We start from the raw sequence: 14,913 nt of genomic DNA on the forward strand, positions 1-14,913 counted from the left end.
CTTCTTCCCATAAATTGAGTGCTCCTCTGGAGCATCGACGCAATTAGACTATTCAACGAGTCTTAGGACTGGGTAGAACCAGTAGTTGGTGTATTTGAGGGCAACCTCACGTACACTTCCAGAGTGGGCATCGAATCCGTGACATCCCGATCGCTAGGCGGACACCATATCAACTACATAAGGGCGATCTATTTGAGATGAGTTTCTGGGTTGATGTCAACTTCTTTGTTGACATTATTGTGTAGCAATAAAAGTCTATTGTTTTTCTTGTTTTGAGTCGTATCAATATTAGTTCCTTTTGATCTGTCTTCTCTTTAATTAATATCGACCCATCACGTTGTTCCATTTATCGTTTTAGTGCCGGTTTTGCATAGGGATCCCACACATAGCCTGCGAATCCTATTGTTCTAAAGAATGAATTGTAAGCTGTTTCTAAAGAAGATATTTAGAAAATAGTGAGATTTCCTGTTAAAAAGCTTATACTGTTATATAATATCTGAAACATGTTTCCCTCATTTCCAAGCTTGGAAAATTAACGGAAAGTGGATCAAAGCCCCTCACTAATGTCACTGTTATGTACAAAAAATGTAGAACAGAAATAGGCTTGTGCAGTATGTATTATATTGGACACTGGATATTACCAAGGCCCTAAATATTATATTTTGTTAAACGATGAAGAATATTTATAGGCAATCCCTCATAAATAAGAATTATTTTACTTTCCAGTGGGATTGACCGTAATACGTGGCCTGTGATGGCTATATATACGCCCATTGTTCCCATGTTTTAATAGGTTACTCAAGAGACAGCCAAATATAAGTATAGATAGAAGTATAGAGTGTTTAGACGGGCTTTGGACCGTTCTATGCTTATAAGCCGAGTTGTTAAGGCCGTTCCGTGCGTCCGATCGTATTAAAAACTAACAAGTCGCGAATGAAATAGAAATTTAATAACACCATGCCGTTACGTCTTGGCACGACCTCTCTTCGCATACAGTCGTCCTGAGAAAAGAAATATGCATGCATAGCCGCGCCTCTTCCGTTTTGATGCGGTACGAATCCTGGTCTGCCGTAAGTTTCGGTGACAGCCTTGTTACAACCTGAAGTGTAATAACGACCTGAATTGTAATAAACTTTATTACATTATTACAATTGCGTGACAACCTGAATTGTAATAACGCCCGAAAGTGTAATAAACTTTTTTCTTGCTTTAAAATTGCATCTGGTCACATTTCCAAACACAGATTATTGCAAAATATAATGCATACATGGATATAATATATATATTAATAGGGTAATACGAATTATGAATAACAAAAAGGTGTTCTCATACAAACTCAATTGTAATAAAGTTATTACATTATTACAATCGCGTGTCGACCTGAATTGTAATAACGCCCGAAAGTGTAATAAACTTATTTCTTGGTTTAAAATTGCATCTTATCGCATTTTTAAGCACATATGTTTGCAAAATATAGTGTATATATGTATATAAAAATGTATCTTAATTAGGTAATACGACCTATGAATGACAAAAAATGTGTTTTCATACAAAAACAATTGTAATAAAGTTATTACATTATTACAACTGCTTGTCGACCTGAATTGTAATAACGCCCGAAAGTGTAATAAACTTATCTTTTGGTTTAAAATCGCATCTTATCGCATTTTCAAACACAGAATATAGCAAAATATAATGCATATATGTATAAAAAATATTTATTAATCGGGCAAAACGACCTATGAATGACAAAAAAGGTGTTCTCATACAACCTCAATTGTAATCAAGTTATTACATTATTACAATCGCGTGTCGACCTGAATTGTAATAACGCCCGAAAGTGTAATAAACTTATTTCTTGGTTTAAAATTGCATCTTATCGCATTTTTAAGCACATATGTTTGCAAAATATAGTGTACATATGTATATAAAAATGTATCTTAATTAGGTAATACGACCAATGAATGACAAAAAATGTGTTCTCATACAAAACCAATTGTAATAAAGTTATTACATTATTACAACTGCTTGTCGACCTGAATTGTAATAACGCCCGAAAGTGTAATAAACTTATCTTTTGGTTTAAAATCGCATCTTATCGCATTTTCAAACACAGATTATTGCAAAATATAATGCATATATGTATATAAAATATTTATTAATAGGGCAATACGACCTATGAATGACAAAAAAGGTGTTCTCATACAACCTCAATTGTAATAAAGTTATTACATTATTACAATTGCGTGACAACCTGAATTGTAATAACGCCCGAAATTGTAATAAACTTTTTGCTTGGTTTAAAATTGCATCTGATCGCATTTCCAAACACAGATTATTTCCAAATATAATGCATACGTGGATATAATATATATATTAATAGGACAATAAGACCTATGAATGACAAAAAGGTGTTCTCATACAACCTCAATTGTAACAAAGTTATAACATTATTACAATCGCGTGTCGACCTGAATTGTTATAACAGCCCGAAAGTGTAATAAACTTATTTCTTGGGTTAAAAGTGCATCTTATCGCATTTTCAAGCACCTATGTTTGCAAAATATAGTCTATACATGTATATGAAAATGTATCTTTATAAGGTTATACGACCTATGAATGACAAAAAATGTGTTCTCATGCAAACTCAATTGTAATAAAGTTATAACTTTATTACAATTGCTTGTCGACCTGAATTGAAAAAAACGCCCGAAAGTGTAATCAACTTATTTCTTGGTTTAAAATTGCATCTGGTCGCATTTTCAAACACAGATTATTGTCAAATATCATGCATACATGTATATAAAATATATATTAATAGGGCAATACGAACTATGAATGACAAAAAAGGTGTTCTCATACAACCTCAATTGTAATAAAGTTATTACATTATTACAATTGCGTGACAACCTGAATTGTAATAACGCCCGAAAGTGTAATAAACTTTTTTCTTGGTTTAAAATTGCATCTGTTCGCATTTCCAAACACAGATTATTTCAAAATATAATGCATACGTGGATATAATATATATATTAATAGGACAATACGACCTATGAATGACAAAAAGGTGTTCTCATACAACCTCAATTGTAACAAAGTTATAACATTATTACAATCGCGTGTCGACCTGAAATGTTATAACAGCCCGAAAGTGTAATAAACTTATGTCTTGGGTTAAAAGTGCATCTTATCGCATTTTCAAGCACCTATGTTTGCAAAATATAGTGTATACATGTATATGAAAATGTATCTTTATAAGGTTATACGACCTATGAATGACAAAAAATGTGTTCTCATGCAAACTCAATTGTAATAAAGTTATAACTTTATTACAATTGCTTGTCGACCTGAATTGTAAAAACGCCCGAAAGTGTAATCAACTTATTTCTTGGTTTAAAATTGCATCTGGTCGCATTTTCAAACACAGATTATTGTCAAATATCATGCATACATATATATAAAATATATATTAATAGGGCAATGCGACCTATGAATGACAAAAAAGGTATTTTCATACAACCTCAATTGTAATAAAGTTATTACATTATTACAATTGCGTGACAACCTGAATTGTAATAACGCCCGAAAGTGTAATAAACTTTTTTCTTGGTTTAAAATTGCATCTGTTCGCATTTCCAAACACAGATTATTTCAAAATATAATGCATACGTGGATATAATATATATATTAATAGGACAATACGACCTATGAATGACAAAAAGGTGTTCTCATACAACCTCAATTGTAACAAAGTTATAACATTATTACAATCGCGTGTCGACCTGAATTGTTATAACAGCCCGAAAGTGTAATAAACTTATTTCTTGGGTAAAAAGTGCATCTTATCGCATTTTCAAGCACCTATGTTTGCAAAATATAGTGTATACATGTATATGAAAATGTATCTTTATAAGGTTATACGACCTATGAATGACAAAAAATGTGTTCTCATGCAAACTCAATTGTAATAAATTTATAACTTTATTACAATTGCTTGTCGACCTGAATTGTAAAAACGCCCGAAAGTGGAATCAACTTATTTCTTGGTTTAAAATTGCATCTGGTCGCATTTTCAAACACAGATTATTGTCAAATATCATGCATACATGTATATAAAATATATATTAATAGGGCAATATGACCTATGAATGACAAAAAAGTGTTCTCATACAACCTCAATTGTAATAAAGTTATTAAATTATTACAATTGCGTGACAGCCTGAATTGTAATAACAACCGAAAGTGTAATAAACTTTTTTCTTGGTTTAAAATTGCATCTGATCGCATTTCCAAACACAGATTATTTCCAAATATAATGCATACGTGGATATAATATACATATTAATAGGGCAATTCGACCTATGAATGACAAAAAGGTGTTCTCATACAACCTCAATTGCAATAAAGTTATAACATTATTACAATCTCGTGTCGACCTGAATTGTAATAACAGCCCGAAAGTGTAATCAACTTATTTCTTGGTTTAAAAGTGCATCTAATTTTATTTCCAAACACAGATTGTTGCAAAAAATAATGCATACATGGATATAAAATATATATTAATAGGGCAATACGAACTATGAATGACAAAAAGGTGTTCTCATACAACCTCAATTGTAATAAAGTTATTACATTATTACAATCGCGTGACAACCTGAATTGTAATAGAGCCCGAAAGTGAAATAAACTTTTTTCTTGGTTTAAAACTGCATCTGATCGCATTTCCAAACACAGATTGTTGCAAAATATAATGCATACATGGATATAAAATATATATTAATAGGACAATACGACCTATGAATGACAAAAAGGTGTTCTCATACAACCTCAATTGTAATAAAGTTATTACATTATTACAATCGCTTGACAACCTTAATTGTAATAACGCCCGAAAGCGAAATAAAAAAAAATCTTGGTTTAAAATTGCATCTTGTCGCATTTTAAAACACAGATTATTTCCAAATATAATGCATACATGGATATAAAATATATATTAATAGGTAATAATAATACACGGTTCCATGTCCGATCTTAATAAATTATTTCAAATAAATTATTTATTAAGATCGGACATGAAAACGTGTATTATAGAGACAATGACCGAGAAATATGATAGTTTAACAGTTAACTGTTCCCGAGCGAGGTTCCCGGCTTGCGCGATCATTTCAATAAGCGAGCGGGGAAACAACGCACTTCCGTTGCATTTTAAAATGGCGAGTGGCTTACCTTGTTAATAATTATATACATAGTCGAACTATCTTTTTTTAAGAGGACGTTTTGTTGGAAGATTTTTATTGATTTAGTATGTGTATGCATTATAATAAACAGGTTTATAAAAATCACGGCTGCAGCTGCATTAAAAAAAAAAGTCACGACGTATAGTCGAATGATTGAGTCATTGCCATCGAGCGCCTGTGGTCGTTCCAGCAGTGGAATCGCTACCTCACTTTAAAGTTTATCATGGTCAGTTCGCGGTCAGTGTGTATGTATGTCAGAGTTTATTTACAGGTCATCGCTGCGTCTTCACGACTGCCGTATGTGCTGACCTGTACTCCAGTTCTTGGTCAGTACAGGGATAGTTATATAATATAGACGGTATCGCGTGAACTAGGTGAACTGGAATTTTATTTAGACCAGATGTTAAATGAAGATATTTGCCGATATAATTATGGTATCTTAATAATAGATTCTTAATGTGCTTTCAACATAACCATGATAAATATTATTTTTTATTAATTTAACAAGAATTATCCCACCATATTGACCAATGTCTTAAGAATAAGCGAGATGATTCCCGGTACTGTTAATAATGGAATCAAATAGCAATGCCTGACAAACCACTAAACAGGGTTGTCCGAAGAACGCGCGAATAAATATTAAAAATATGTACGGATACTTCGCGTGTGGCCGGTTGACTAACATGTTTTAATTTCACTTCCAGTCTTTTTTTTGTGTCTATAGATATATGATCAGCAATATGTAATAATGTAAAATAAACTTCGAAAACTACGCGTAACATCACGTACTGCGTGAAATGCAGCTAAGAACTGCACAGAAAAAAACATATGCTATCTTCGATTTCATTCATTAAACTCTTTAATTTCCACCAACTCCAACCACAATCAACGCCGTATATCTTTTTTTTAAAGATATTTCTTGTTTATAGATTAAGAAGGAAAAACGGATTAGGTTACGGTATCACGATCGTCTCGATTATTTATTTTAAAAAAAATGAAAGAAAATGCCTTTTTAGGTCTTGAACTCAATAACGAATTGAAATATTGGTTATACATATTTATTTTATTCAAGGTTTAATATAATACATACTGAAGTGAGTATTGATACCGCGCGGTTTATTTGTCATACCTGAGAAATGTACGATGGATTCATAATTTTGAAAACACTAGGGATTTGTTTGTAGTTAAATTATATTTAAGTGTGCAACACCAAAAATAACAAAAACAATTGTGAACAGAACAGGGTTTTATATATTTATTCATTCATTCATCCGTCAATTCGTCCGATCGTTCGTTCGTTCATTAGTTCGTTCGTTCGTTCGTTCGTTCGTTCATTTATTTATTAATTCATTATGATTCATTCATTGTTTTATTCATTCATTCATTCATTTCTCTGTCCCTCCGTATGTTCGTTCGTTCGTGCGATCGTGTGTTCGTTCGTTCGTTATTTCATTGATTGATTGATTAATTGATTCATTCATTCCTTCATTCATTCATTCATTCATTCATACATTCATGCATTCATTCATTCATTCATTCATTCATTCATTCATTCATTCATTCATTCATTCATTCATTCATTCATTCATTTATTTATTTATTTATTTATTTATTTATTTATTTATTTATTTATTTATTTATTTGTTTGTTTGTTTGTGTGTGTGTTTGTTTGTTAGTTTGTTTGTTTGTTTGTTTGTTTGTTTGTTTGTTTGTTTGTTTGTTTGTTTGTTTGTTTGTTTGTTTGCTTGCTTGCTTGCTTATTTATTTATCTATATATTTATTTATTTATGTATTTATCTATTAATTTATTTATTTATTTGTAATAGTTAATTAATTCATTCACTCACTCACTAACTCACTAACTCACTCACACACTGACTCACTCACTCACTCACTCACTCACTCACTCACTCACTCACTCACTCACTCACTCACTCACTCACTCATTCATTCATTCATTCATTTATTTATTTATTTATTCATTCAGTCCACCGTACGTTTGTTAGTTCGTTCGTTTGTGCGTTCATGCGTTTGTTCATTGGTTCGTTCATTCCTTTATTTATTAATTTAGTAATTAATTTTGTTTTGAACTTTATGCAATTCTTTTCTTTATAAATATCTGTGTGTAAAAAAATACTACACAAGAAAATGTTTGTATAAAAAACGTTCCAAATTGAAATACCGTCAATAACTAAAAATTATATATTTAATAGAAGCGCGATAAAACCATCCCGGTCATTCATTAAGATGCTTAAAAGTATTAAATTGATATAATTATTTGCCATAATGTATGTCTATGTTCATGTGTGTACATTCAAAACTTGTTCTTATGTAGAAGTCTTCAGGGAAATATCATTTGTGAAGTAATATTGGTGCTTTTCACAGTTAAATACAAGTTTAAACTGTCAAAGACGAGAACATATTTCAAGGCACGTTATGAAAGAACTAAGTAATTTATGCGCAAATTCGGTTTCTAATTTACAGCACATACTGCATGTGAAATAAATATTCGCTAGCGAAATATCTAATGGGACAGAGACGCAATTATATTATATTCCTGTATACGGTTTTTAGTCTGAACTTATCTGTTCACCTTTAAGTAAGACATAAACTGCCTCCATGCTATGCGAATTAATTTTTTATTATTTATTTAATTGTATTTGTCGTCCTCATTAAACTCGCGGTGTTCTTTGTTTCTTTCAGAAAATCAATTCTTCGACTTTGATGTCGTCTATACTCTTCAATTTAAAAGTCAACGGCGCTATTTTCAGATGTTTATTTCAAAATTGGAATCCATGCTATTTTGCATATGCTGTATAAACAATACCCCCAATAAAACAGCGGAAGTCTGCACTGTGTATTAGCAACCCGCTGCGGTGATCCCTTTCTTATCCTTTTGAGCGTCAGGTTATCACACACAGATCAGAGGTCGGCCGGTTCCCCTCATAACTTAGTCTGACTTAAATTTTCTGTCGTAAAGTATTGTGGTTATATTTTTCATTAAGAAAACGCAAGAAGTCATAAATGTATGATTAAAATGTGTGGAAAGACAACTGCGTCTCTACAACAAAATATTTATCGCTTCCATTATCGTAGTTAAGGTATGTTAACAACTATTTTAACAATTAATGTAATTTCATATCTTAAAAATAAAGACAGCCACACCTGAGTTAATTTATATACTTTTTTTATATAAATTGCAACATAGAAAGGGTCAGAAAAATAAGCCGTGACATTTGTTTTCGAATTTTCGTATTGCGTAACAATAGAAATAACGGTTATCACCACTATTAAAAGCGGCCTAATCATATTTCGGGTCCGATTAACAGGAAATTGTAGCATGACACACCCACATAAAAAACCCTGTTAACACGAGATGTCATAAAGTACCCAAGACCCCCCTCCTGCTGCTACGAAACGATCATTTTTTAACCTTCATCCATCATTTATTTAATCATTGTTTTAACGTGGCAGCATTAACATAATATGCATATTATATAATATAAAGTACAAATAATCATAAAAAATATATCAAACATAAAATAAGAAATTAAAATAAAAAATAAAAATGATGATGATGATGAAGATGATGATGAAGATGATGATGATGATGATGATGATGATGATGATGATGATGATGATGATGATGATGATGATGATGATGATGATGATGATGATTATGATCATAATGATGATGATGCTGCTGATGATGAAGATGATGATGGTGATGATGATGATGATGAAGATGATGATAATGATTATGATGATGATGATTATCATCATCATCATCATGATCATGATTATAATGATGATGATTGTTATGATGATGAACATGATGATGATGATGATGATGATGATGATGATGATGATGATGATGATGATGATGATGATGATGAAGATCATGAGGACGATTATCATGATGATGATGATGATGATAGTCTAAAGGCCTTAGAATCAAAGAAAATTATTAAATAACGAACGAACGAACGAAGTAACGAACCAACCAACGAATGAACCAACGAACAAACCAAAGGACAAAAAACGGACGGACGGACGGGCGAACGAACAAACAAATAATAAATAATTAAAAACATAAATCATTAAATAAATAAAAATGAATGAGTGAATGAATGAATGAGTAAATGGGTTAGTGAATAAATGAATAAATTAATAAATGCAAAAAATGAATAAAAAAATCAATGAATAAATCAATAAATGAGTAAATGAATAAATGAATAAATGAATAAATGAATAAATGAATAAATGAATAAATGAATAAATGAATTAATGAATTAATGAATGAAAGAAAGAAAGAAAGAAAGAAAGAACGTGCGAACGAACGAACGAACCAATGAACAAATGCACGAACGCACAAAAACGCACGAACGAACGAAAAAACGAAAGGACGGACGGACTGAATAAATAAATAAATAAATGAATGAACGAACGAACACACAAACGAACGAACAAACGAACGAACGAACAAACTAACAAAAGAACGAATGAGCGAAAGAACGAACGAGCGAACGAAAAGAACAAACCGAAGAGCGAACAAACAAATCAATGAACAAACGCACGAACTCACAAACGAACGCACGAACGAACGAGCGAACAAACGGACGGACGGATGAATGGATGAATAAATGAATAAGTAGATAAATAGATAAATGAATAAATGAAAACAAACGAATCCCTAGTGTTTTCAAAATTATTAATCTATCGTACATTTGTCATGAATGACAAATAAACTACGCGGCAACAAGATTCAATTCAGTATTTATTATATTCAATCTCAAAATGTTCCGAATTCCTTAAATAAAATAAATATTTATAACCTATATTTAAATTCTTTATTGAGTTCAAGACCTTAATATGCATTTTCTTGCATTATTATTTTAATAAATAATCGAGAAGGTCGCGATACCGTAGCCTATTCCGTTTTCCTTCTGTTTAGTTATAGAACTTTCAGCAAGGTTATCTATCGAAATGTTATGGCGTTAGCCTCTTACCCCATTCCAAATGGTATGATGGTAATACCATTGCTAGTCCGTACAACGTAATTCCGTTAACCTAAGGCCTGTTGAACAGAACAACTCGAGTCGTATCGGGTGAGTTAAAACATTTTAAATAACTCTTTTGACCAGTAATTCTTTTCAGCTCAATTCAACAGTGAAAAATGCATCTTATATCACTTTAAACCAAGAAATAAGTTTATTACACTTTCGGGCGTTATTACAATTCAGGGCGACACGCGATTGTAATAATGTAATAACTTTATTACAATTGAGGTTGTATGAGAACACCATTTTTTGTCATTCATAGGTCGTTTTGCCCTATTAATAAATATTTTATATACATATATGCATTATATTTTGCTATATTCTGTGTTTGAAAATGCGATAAGATGCGATTTTAAACCCAAAGATAAGTTTATTACACTTTCGGGCGTTATTACAATTCAGGTCGACAAGCAGTTGTAATAATGTAATAACGTTATTACAATTGTTTTTGTATGAGAACACATTTTTTGTCATTCATAGGTCGTATTACCTAATTAAGATACATTTTTATATAAATATATACACTATATTTTTCAAACATATGTGCTTAAAAATGCGATAAGATGCAATTTTAAACCAAGAAATAAGTTTATTACACTTTCGGGCGTTATTACAATTCAGGTCGACACGCGATTGTAATAATGTAATAACTTTATTACAATTGAGTTTGTATGAGAACACCTTTTTGTTATTCATAATTCGTATTACCCTATTAATATATATATTATATCCATGTATGCATTATATTTTGCAATAATCTGTGTTTGGAAATGTGATCAGATGCAATTTTAAAGCAAGAAAAAAGTTTATTACACTTTCGGGCGTTATTACAATTCAGGTTGTCACGCAATTGTAATAATGTAATAAAGTTTATTACAATTCAGGTCGTTATTACACTTCAGGTTGTAACACAGCCTGGTCGAGTTGTTTCGTACACATAACTCAGAACCTCCAGGATTTTTTAAGTGCTAAAATATAAAGTATCGACGATGCTATATTATGTTAATTCTAACATGGTTATATAATTGTTTGTGCTTTTAAAATGAGATTATGTTTTACTTTACTGTTTACACCGTTATGACTCTGTCCGCAACGAGTATCATAGAAAGACAAAGTTGTTCTCGCTTAGATTTACGTTTCTTAACGAATACGCTATTTCTTGGTTATTACCAACCAATGCGAAAGACATCGGACCTCGGACAAATCCGATAAAATTCGACGAGGTCCGATAATATTTCCCAAATTGTCGGACCTCGTGTCCGACAAGAAAAAAAAAAAAAACAACAACATAAAACTTAATTTTACTTAATTATCAATTTAAATTGTTTAAACTTACTGTTCTTATTCATAAGTTATTGTATTCGGAATGTTTAAATTTTTAAATAATCCTTTACAGATTGTGTGGAAAAGCCCTCTGACTCCGATGAGACAGATTCAGAGTATCAATCCGACGGCGATTCACAGGATGGAATCAACATGCATTAAACGTTTTTATTTCAATGTGTGGTGATGTTGTTTTGTTCATTGCCAATAGACTCAATAAACAGTTTTTACATTCTCAATTTATATTTTTATCTTGTGTGAACAGTATAAGTCAAAGGAAGTCAAGATGGCGACGTCCGTGCCGAGACAAGCAATTTTTGCCGTGTTATACCCTTTATTACTTTTTGTAATTTGTGTATGCCGCTCACTTCTCAGCCATATCAGCAAGAAAGTGATTAGCGTTTAATTCGTACTAATATTCGCTCTATATATCGACTTTACTTGCTACGGAATTTCTTAGCTGGATCACAAAATTACAGCTCCCGCGAATAAAATTCGTAGCGAGTCAAGTCGAGATATGAAACTAATATTAATACAAAATAAACGCTAATCACTTTCTTACTGATATCATGATATGGCTGGAAAGTGAGCGGCATTTAAAATTTAACAACTTTTAATAAAACGGCGAAACATACTTGTCTCGGCACGGACGAAAAACGAGGTCCGATAAAATCTGGCGAGGTCCGACAAATTTTAAAAGTTATCGGACCTCGTGTCCGACAAGATTTTTGCGTCTTTCGCATTGGTTGTTATTACACAGCTATGCTGTGCCAAAAATCAATGTATTTTATAAAGATTGTTCCTGACAAACACGAAACTTATGAATATTCGTTATGAAAAGGCATTAACAGATTGCATAATTTACAATCCTATCCATTTTAACACATTGCCAGCTATTTTTATGTAATGGGTATAACGAAATAAGTTAAATTATGCGCCCACTTTCAGACGGGCGAATAGATTCTCTTTTCCGTCATATTATTATTCACTCCTTCAGATAATGGATTCGCGCATACTCAAACAAGTATGACTGGTAGTGATACAATTATATAAAAAGTAATGATACAAGTATTTATTATATACCTGTTTAATGCTTTTAACAAAATACAGGTTGTATCAATCGTTGAAATAAAAAATCCCGTATTACGCTACTCGCTGTTTCCAGTTCCGTATTACCATACTAGCCGGACTACTTCAACCCATTTAATAACGCCACATTACGCTCACCGAAAATAGAAATATTGTATATAACGAAATATATTACGTAGTACATTCTGTGACGAAACACAATAGTTTTATCTAAACTCTCTGGAATTTAAGGACATGTCGGACGTGGTGTTTTTTAACAGTAAACTATATATTTGTTAAAAGCAACGAACGAATTCAAAACGTACTTTGGAGTGGGTGTTTATTATGCATAAATGTATATTTCGATAGGAATACAATAAAATAGTGTGGCTTAAACTAAGTTTCGATAAAGACATGGAAGAATAGAAGTGGAAGTGCATATCGTTTCAACGCTTTTGTCTTATATAAACTATGGCGTACCGTTTTAGTCATTGTTTTGTCAGTTTTGTTAAAATAAAAAATACAATTGTTAACTGTTTTCGTTAGTTGTTGTATATAATAAAAGGAATATTACGCTAGTCAATTGTTCCAAGAGTTTGTATCACTCTTACTTCATCACACAAGCCACTCGAGTGATACAAACTCTTGGAACAATTGACTAGCGTAATATTCCGTATGTGTTTCCCGATTACAGCGTAATATCGGCCATTTTTGGAGAAAAACTGATTTCGACTTTCGTTGCGTGTAACTGACAATGTGTACCTGCTCTTATGTATATATTCATACAGAATATATATAGACATGTAAACAGACGTTTATATAGACATTTATATTGACATTTATAGAGGCATTTATATACCAATTTATATAGACATTTATATAGATATTAAATTTATATTGACAATTATATAGACAAGCACATACAAATGTATATAGACGTGTATATACACATTTGTATATATATTTATAAAGACACGTATGTAGACATGTATTAAGTCATTTATTTAGACATTTATCTAGACATTTATATTGACATTTGTATAGGCATGCATATCGGCATTTATATAAACATTTATATTGACAATATATATATATACATTTATACAGACGTGTACATAGACATGGGTCATTGCCGACCTGAAATGGCCCACAAGTCACCCTGTGGTGACTTCAAGCCGATTCTTGTCACCCGGAGGTGACTAGAAGCCGATTCATGTCACCCTGGGGTGACTTTAAGACGATTCTTGTCACCCGGGGGTGACTAAAAGCCGATAAATGTCACCCTGGGGTGACATGAAGCCGATTCTAGTCACCCGGGGTGACTCGCGTCGGCTTTAAGTCACCCCAGGGTGACATGAATCGGCTTCTAGTCACCCCCGGGTGACTTGTGGGCCAATTCAGGTCGACAATGACCCAATGAGCATTAACATTCGTATTGACATTTAAATAGACGTTTATACGGGTATTTAGGATAAGCACATACAGTGTGTTATATCATGGATATGCTTTTGTTATAACCAAATGAAGGTTGGGGCATCCTTGTTCTATGTACAGGTGTTTGATTTAATATTCATTTATAATTAATGCCCACGTTGTAAATCGAATATAAATATTGTATAATCTGAAAGCCTATCTTAACAATTCCAACCTATTTTGCTGGCGTTTGTTTGAATTTTCTAACTAAAAGAATGACAACATCACGCAAGAAAATTCAGAGTCATCAATAGTGATCTCCCCTATCTGGTTTTACATGGCGATGGGTCATTAGTCATTGTTCGATTTTACGCATGTTTGTTTACATATTTATATAAACTAGATTTTTTATTTCGTAAATAATTTAAAACAAATGCTTAAAAAAGTTAAACACAAGTTTTAAAAGTTTAACGTATGCTAATGAACATGTAAAATACAGGTTCATTTTTCATGAGGGCATTTATTTACGTGCATTGTCTTTCAATAATACCTTTTCATTGGAACGTTATGCACCGTTTATATTATTTTATCATTTTATGACTTTTAAAAGAAACTGTCTATACACAGACAAGTCCGCGGGTTGCTTAGCGTACTATCAACTTGCCAATAGGGAATCAAATGCCAAAAAGTTTAATATTTCCATTAGAATGTTGTCCCTTTGGCTTTTGTGTATATATGACAAGATGTAAAAATAAATGCTATTATATCATTTTTGCTGTATTATTATTTTGCCGCAGTACACTTCTGATTTT

The sequence above is a fragment of the Dreissena polymorpha genome, chromosome 9, assembly GCF_020536995.1.
Source record: "Dreissena polymorpha isolate Duluth1 chromosome 9, UMN_Dpol_1.0, whole genome shotgun sequence".
NCBI lineage: Eukaryota > Metazoa > Mollusca > Bivalvia > Myida > Dreissenidae > Dreissena > Dreissena polymorpha.